At 37.1% G+C, this 7,573-nt stretch overlaps 1 long non-coding RNA gene across 1 annotated transcript in view; it reads left to right on the forward strand.

Annotated features, from left to right (window-relative positions):
• Positions 1-2,896, forward strand: part of LOC128247601 (uncharacterized) — a 27,180-nt gene extending 24,284 nt beyond the window's left edge. Inside the window, exon 2 of the long non-coding RNA XR_008263949.1 lies at positions 1,949-2,896. This is a non-coding gene — a long non-coding RNA (uncharacterized LOC128247601). The remainder of the gene's footprint in view (positions 1-1,948) is intronic.
• Positions 2,897-7,573: the final 4,677 nt, after the last annotated feature.

The following is a 7,573-nucleotide window of genomic DNA, read 5'->3' on the forward strand; positions in this document are numbered from 1 at the left end:
GTTCCCGTCTACTCACGCTGGTGCCCAGTTCGGGGATCTCGTTCCCACGCTGAAACACCAACACGCCGGCCTTGTCTCTCCGTAGCTTGAGGCCCAGTGCAGCGCCTCCCTCCATGGCCTCTGGTGGCTTGGCGACCAGTGCGAAATTGTTCAGGTGGCCTATGACCTCCATTGCTGGCATTATGGTTTCATCCACAAGGATGTCATCAATGTACGAATTGGTGGCCCTTTTTACTCTGTCCACCTTTCCCAGGATGGCCTCGAGAATTGTTGCCATAATTTTTGGCGCTGCATTTAGCCCAAACCCCAGCCTCGTCAAACAGTATGTCCGGCCCTTATACCTGACAAGCTGATGCTTCCACAGTCTCTCAGCCACATGCACCTGCAGGTATGCCGACTTCAAATCGACGATCGTGGAGGCCCCTGTCATCTGCCTCCATTCTCACAAGGTGTCCCCGCAGACATCTGTGGCCTCGCCGCCCGTATGACATGATATGTGGTCATTCAGCTCTCGGAAGTCAAGCACTGGTCTGACCTTATGCTTCGTGGGCTGTACCACCGCCATCAGCGGCAGGACTCCGCTCTCTCCTTCTTCCCAAGGGATCAATATGCCCTCCTTAATCCACCGCTCCACCTCCACCTCGAACTCGCTTCTGGCATCTCCTTTCAAAGTATGCTGGTAGCAGCCCACTTTATTTTTTAACGTTGGGGGCTCTCCCCTCCAGTGCCACTCCACTGTCCACCTCTGTGCTTGACAAAGGACATCTGTCTGTAAAGCCATAGCAACAACAGAGAATGATTTAGAATCATTAATTAGTACTAATTAATGATGAGAGTGAAAAACATGAGTCTATGAACATGAAGAGACTGACAATCTCAAAGAAGTTACTACCAATTTGCATTGTAAATATTAATGGCACAATTTTGAAATAGTTTTAAATATTTGGGAACCATCATTACATCAGATGGGGAAAAACACCAAAGAAATCAAGTCAAGGAGTGGATAGCCCAAGGCTGTTTATGGTGAGATCAAACATTATTATCGAATAAATGGCTATCAGTAATAGTAAGAAAAAGAACCCATCCTTACATATGGTTGTATGAGTTGGAACATCAACAAAGAAGTGCAAAAGTTTATCAACTCTACAGAGATATAGTTCCTAAGAATACTGATGTCCTATGCAGAGTGACAAGGCCCTTGGACAAGCAAAGACCACCAGAAATCTCCTTAACAACATAAGGAGACAACAGGTTCAGCTCATTGGATATCATATGAAAAGAAAAAAAATCCTTGGGCACTTGGTGATATTTATGAAACTGAAAAGAAAAGCCAAGGAAGACAGGAATAAGTTGGCTTCAGAAAGACAAATCCACAAACATGTTAATTTGTACATGGGATAGGAGGGTAAGCAGGTCTATAATTGCCAACACCAGTAGGCAAAATACAGAAAGATAAATAACCCTTTCTATCTCTAACCACCTTGTAGTATGGACTGGGTACATTTTATCATACCATCAGTACCAGAAAGCATATTCTGCTACCTGACTGAAAATCCCCCTTATCCTTTATGTTATCTCATTTTAGGATCCATTGTCAAATCATGCCATCTCCACTTGTCTCTATTCCTCTCATCAACCTTATTGTTTCTGCCTTCCCCCTTTAGGTCATGCATTTATCACTATACTAGAGTCCTTCCTTTTCAGAATATTGGTCCTCTAGAATTCCCTCTCTGCTTCCATTTTTCCTGCATGAGTTTGCTCAAGAAGAGCACCAATGGCATCAATTCCACTAATCTATGAAGGTCATGGGCACTGCCTCTTCAAGATCCAGCAAGTTAAAAAGAAAGAAACTATTAATTCCCAACACTTCTTCACCATGTGTCTGTCATATATCTTCTAATGCACTTCTCATCAACAGTTAAACAATGCTTTTGCTTTCTATTTGCAGAGAGGAAAATAGATGGAACAAGTCATCTGAAAGGTATGATGTCTCAATACAGAACCTGTCTGTGATTCTCAAAGTGACCCCGTGATTGGCTTCTCCCTGTAAATCAAAAAGTAAAAAAAAACACAAAATCATAGTTCTGTTATGTGTTCATCGCCATTTATTCAAGGACATTTAGATATATAAGGTTCTTATAGGGTAGAAATCACAAAAATAAAATCACTTTTCTCTGCGTTAAATACCATCAATATATATATATAAGTATTATGTTTAAAACAGCAGTTGAACACTTGGAAGTGACAGTACAATAATAGTGGAGCTGACAGCACCGTATCTATGTATGTATGTGTGTGTGCATATATATATATATATATATATATATGTGTGTGTGTGTGTGTGTATCTATTTGTGTAAGTGTGGGTCAGCAAACTTATACGATCCTTGATACTGCTGCTGTTGCTGTATCTTGATCATAAACTAGATAGATACGTGAACTGTGCACATAGACAGGTAAGTAACTAGTGTTAGTAAAATACGACACACATGGCCATCCAAGGAAACCTAACGAAAGTGTCATACAGGTACCAAAGAAAGGCATCACATTTACAATGGTTGTGGAAAAAACGGTTTTGATGCCTATGGAACCTGAGAATCTACCTCTGTGCTCACCATCAACAACATACTTCAGAACATGAACACAATGTGTGGCTGAATTTTTTTAATAGGCTGAGAAATAGATTTTCTTCCGAGGTAAAAAAAAAAAAAAGAAAAGAAAAAGATAAAACAAAGAAGAAAATCAAAAAGGTGTGATGGAATGAGATGCCAGTATGAAATTGTGAGGAGAATGTCAGTTTGTGAGCGAGATAGTGTTCTGAGGCAGAAGGTGTTCCATCATCTTGTAGTCGTGTCATGGTAGAGTTCTAATGAACAAAAAAAAAAAAAACAGACAAATAGTACAGTGTGTGTATGTGTGAGAGAGATTTACTGTTATAGTTGAGTATGAAGTCTTATAGCAGGAATTGTGAGATTTATGCATTTCCCTCAGGCATTAACAATGTTTTCAATTAAGAATCAAAACTGGATTATGGGCTTGCTTTGAAGAGAAATCCCTGCTGAGCTACAAAGCTGGCCATTTTTTCGATATTTCAGGGAGAAAGAAAATAACAGAAAGACATATTTATCAAGTAGTTTATATAACTAGTGTGTATAACTAATTAACTTTTAGTAGATGCTATCAATTAAATTTCAAGAGATGGTGTGTGTGCATGTGTAAAGTTAACCAGTTTCTACATGTTGACAAGATAGGAAAAGAAAAGATGGATGAACACTTTAGAATTGTTTGGTAAAAATGCTGTTAAGAGTTCAAGAAATAATATTGGAACTAGCCAGAAAGAACTAAAAGAAAATATCAGAAGAGTTCTTTTAGTAATAGAGAAGGTACTCTACAGAACATGTCAGTGAAATCAAAAATAGTGAGAAAGCTATGGAAAAAAAAAATCCACCAAAAACAAAACAAAAAACTTTCAATAAAATCAACTGATTTTGAGAGAAAGAATATCACTGGATGATTATTAATGAAGATATGTTTATATGTATGTCTTTATTTTAGCCCTTCAAGTTTAACTCATTTTCAGCCAATGATTCTGCAGGCTAGCAGAGCCTGGATTAATATTGATACAGTTCAAAAGTGGAATAAATTGGTTTGCCATGAGGAAGAGGAAAAGTCTATTGTTTCAGGCAGTACACTTTGTTGGAGAGTGATGTTTCCTGATAGTAACAAATAGATACAGCCTGAAATAGGACTGTGCAGCTAGCAGAGATAAAAAGAGAGAGAGAGAGAAAAAAGTCTTCTGTTTTTAAATATTTACTGTTAGAAAAGAAAACCATGCTTACTGTAAAATAGAAATTATCTGTAGAATTGCAGAGGAAACTACAATCTCAACAGCCTCGACAGAATTTGAACATACAAACCACGAGGCAGCAGACTACGTTGCTGTGAAAGTAAAAGTATCTATGTCCTCTAGCCCTCTACTACTGTTTTGATTCAACTGCTGATCACTACATGTGTAGTAATTTCATATTCAACATCAGGGAGGGCAATTTGGTATTTGTTACACGAAAATCTATGTTTGGACAGCAACCAAAGCTAAAATGCCAGCAACCTGCACAAATAATCACAAAACAGAAACTCTTAAAGCAAGTCTACTTCTATAAGAGCTGTTTGTTCAACTCTACAAACACCAACAGTGATTTTAGAACTACTTGCTTCATGTCTATGAGAACATTTCATCAATACTGATTCTTGTAACTAGTGAACAGTTACACAGTGAGGCCAGCAGTTCAAAACTGACAGAGCCTTTATTTTACAAACACACACCACACACTTGCATCTAGCTGTCCACAACATTAAGGAGAAAACTTTTGAGTCAAAGATGTAATATGCTACTCAGCACAGCCCACAGATTGGAGGCAGTATTACAATTGATGGCATAGATGTATAAATGATGGAGGGAAGTCTAAATATGGGACTGGAATTTCAAATCAATGATCACAGACTGATTAACATACAGAGCCTTCTAATGTTTACAACTGTATCAATACTATACAGCAATTTCACCAAGAATAGCCCTATAATGTCAGGAACAATGTATATATATATATATTTATATTAAACGCACAGACATACACCCATGTATATAAATAGGCTTTTTGACTAGGCACAAAAGCAGGATTTTGGAGAGTAAGGATATAGTCAAATGTATCAAGCCAAGTATATAAAGGGAATTTCTTAAGACTAAAGTAACTAGATTCTTCTTCATATAACAGAAATACCATTAACATCTTTCTCTATACCTTCATCCAGAGTGCTCAACTGTTGGTGGGCACAAATATCCTTTATGTTGAGAAATTCAACCTAACTTACTACTTTAGGTTTCTTATTGTAAGCAAATTATGTTAAAATGAGCCAACAATTTGGCTGCTATTTCCTTGTGGTCATTAAGCCACGTAGAAATAGCAGCCAAGACTTCCTAAAATCACACAGGTTGAAATACATCTGACAATATATCTATTTGATCAGTACTGAGCAGGGCTAAATACAGTTTTATCTTTAAATTTTACTACTTAAATACCATATACATATACAGTAGGTTTTCTTACTTACACAAGAAGTATATTTATGTTTTTGTACAATAAAGCAAAACAATATGCATAAAAATATTTGTATACAAACACATATCACATCACAACCAAATTAAGGTTATTCTGGTCAATTGTTATCTCAACAACATATGCTGCTGACATATGGAAGAATTGAAAAACAAATTGATACTTTCCAACAAAAATGTCTCCCCAAACTCCTGGGCATCAGATGGCAAGACAAGATCACGAATGAGGAGGTGCTTTGAATAGCCAATATCACGCACCTAAGTCTTGTCATCAAGAGCAGAAGAATGCATCTGACAGGGTATGTCCTACAAATGGGGGACAATATCCCAGCAAGAACTGCAGTGACATGTTTACCAGTTAGTGGAAAGAGACCAATGGATAGGCCAAAGAAAACCTGGATATTCACCTCAAAAGATGACCTGCACAGCTGTTGCACAAACTGGTTTCAAGATCTTAATCTTGCCAAAGAAAGATAGAAGAGCATAGTGGCTTATTGCAGTGAAGTTGGAGGAACCAGATGACCACACACACACACACACACACACAATAACGAAAGATAGAACAGAGGAATGACAAATTAATTTTCAGGAAATTGGACACACACACAATGAATGCAAACATGCTTAACTCCTCATCCGTTGTCGACAAAATATCAAAATTTTGACAAACACACACATACTCATTTAAATTTTAACTGCTCTAACCTTAAACCTTAAGGTCAATGAAATATTTTCCAGTGACAAATTGAGATTGATTCAATCAAGGATATTCTAACTGCATTAGATATTAGCCCTATTTATTTAATATAACATCGTATTTGGTAAACTATCATCAGTAACTGATACCAATGAGCCAATCACTGCATTTTTGAGTTACAAGGGAATACTTGTACCCAATGCAGTAAAATTATTGGTTGTTCATGTCACTGTTCACATCCTTTACTGATTTCTACACACACACATGCAAACAATAGGTTTCTATAGTTCCCGTATAGCAAATTCTACTCCTAAGTTATTAGTCAACCCAAGGTTAAGCTAGAAGAGACTTGCTCAAGGTCACGCACATGGGATTGAATTCAGAACCATTTGGTTGCAAAGCTAACTTCTTAACCATACAGCCATGCATGTGGCTCAATTAAAACAAAGCATCACCATCAAAAGATGTTTGGGAAGATTACTTTTCAGTATCTGAAACCACTGAAACTGTCAATTTCCATTCAGTTCAGTGTTCCATACAACTAATCTGCTGTCACAAAGATAAAACAGAAAGACCAAACTGTGCTTTGGTTAATGATATAACATGAACATACAACTTGTGAACAGTGACCAATACACTATCCATTTAACACATCATGATCAGATCAGTGTCTTGTAACCATATATAAAATGGATATAGTTAATTATGAGCTCCCATAAGTTTAGATAAAGGAAGAGAGAGAGGCACTATTTAAAGACATTACATACCATGGACAAAACATCACTGGGAGTCTATCTTTCTCCAGTACTGTGAACTAAAGGAACACTGGTGATATTATCAGCTCCTCCACCTCCATTGTTTCTTACTGTGTTCAACTGTACCATGACATATAACTTGTTTATGAAATATAATTAAGAAGACTTTGAATGATCTTGGCTAAGGGTAGCAGTGAGGTAATGAAACACTTGTAAAGAAAACAGTGATTACCAAGGTGAACTGTATCTTGCCACGGTATTTATAAATACCAACCGTTTCCATAGCCAGTTGAGTTGTCCAAATGACTATGATTTATGACTACTAATGAAAGCACCTCCATAACTCAACCTGCTAGAAATAATAGCCAAATCTCCTTCAAATCACAGACTACTATCTTAGAAAAAAAGACAGGATGGTCATGGCTGAAATGCCTATGATCAGAAGTTTGCAGAGGCAAAGTACAACAAAAATCAAAGACTATCAATAAGTTTCTCCAGAAATAAACTGAGGGATTTTAATTAATTTCTCAGATTCTAGCAATTCATCAATAACATTAGATTTAAACGAGGCAGAAGATACCTACACACAAAATTAAATAAGAAATGAGAAAACCCTGTTGGTTTTTGAAGTGCCTTCACTACCACCTATATTCATGGAGAGAACATGGAAGGGTGACTTAGGGTTGCATGCTGACACACTATGTTTGTGTGCACACACACACACACACACACATTACATACACTAATATAGAAGGCAGGAAAGACAAAATACAAGGAAATTAAGGTAAATAATAGGGAAGAATGAATGCCCAGTCAGATTTGTATTTAATATTCTGTCTTGTGTATATTTTTCTCCTTCATACAACGAAAAGTCAGACAACAACAAAAACAACAATCATATTTAGGAATGTTGAAATAAGTAAACAAATGAACAAAAAAAATAAAACAAAACAAAAAACCCCAGCAAATAGCAGCAAAAGGGGGGAATAAAGGTGGGGTAAATTTGTGT

This window comes from Octopus bimaculoides, chromosome 4, assembly GCF_001194135.2.
Source record: "Octopus bimaculoides isolate UCB-OBI-ISO-001 chromosome 4, ASM119413v2, whole genome shotgun sequence".
In the NCBI taxonomy this organism is placed as follows: Eukaryota; Metazoa; Mollusca; class Cephalopoda; order Octopoda; family Octopodidae; genus Octopus; species Octopus bimaculoides.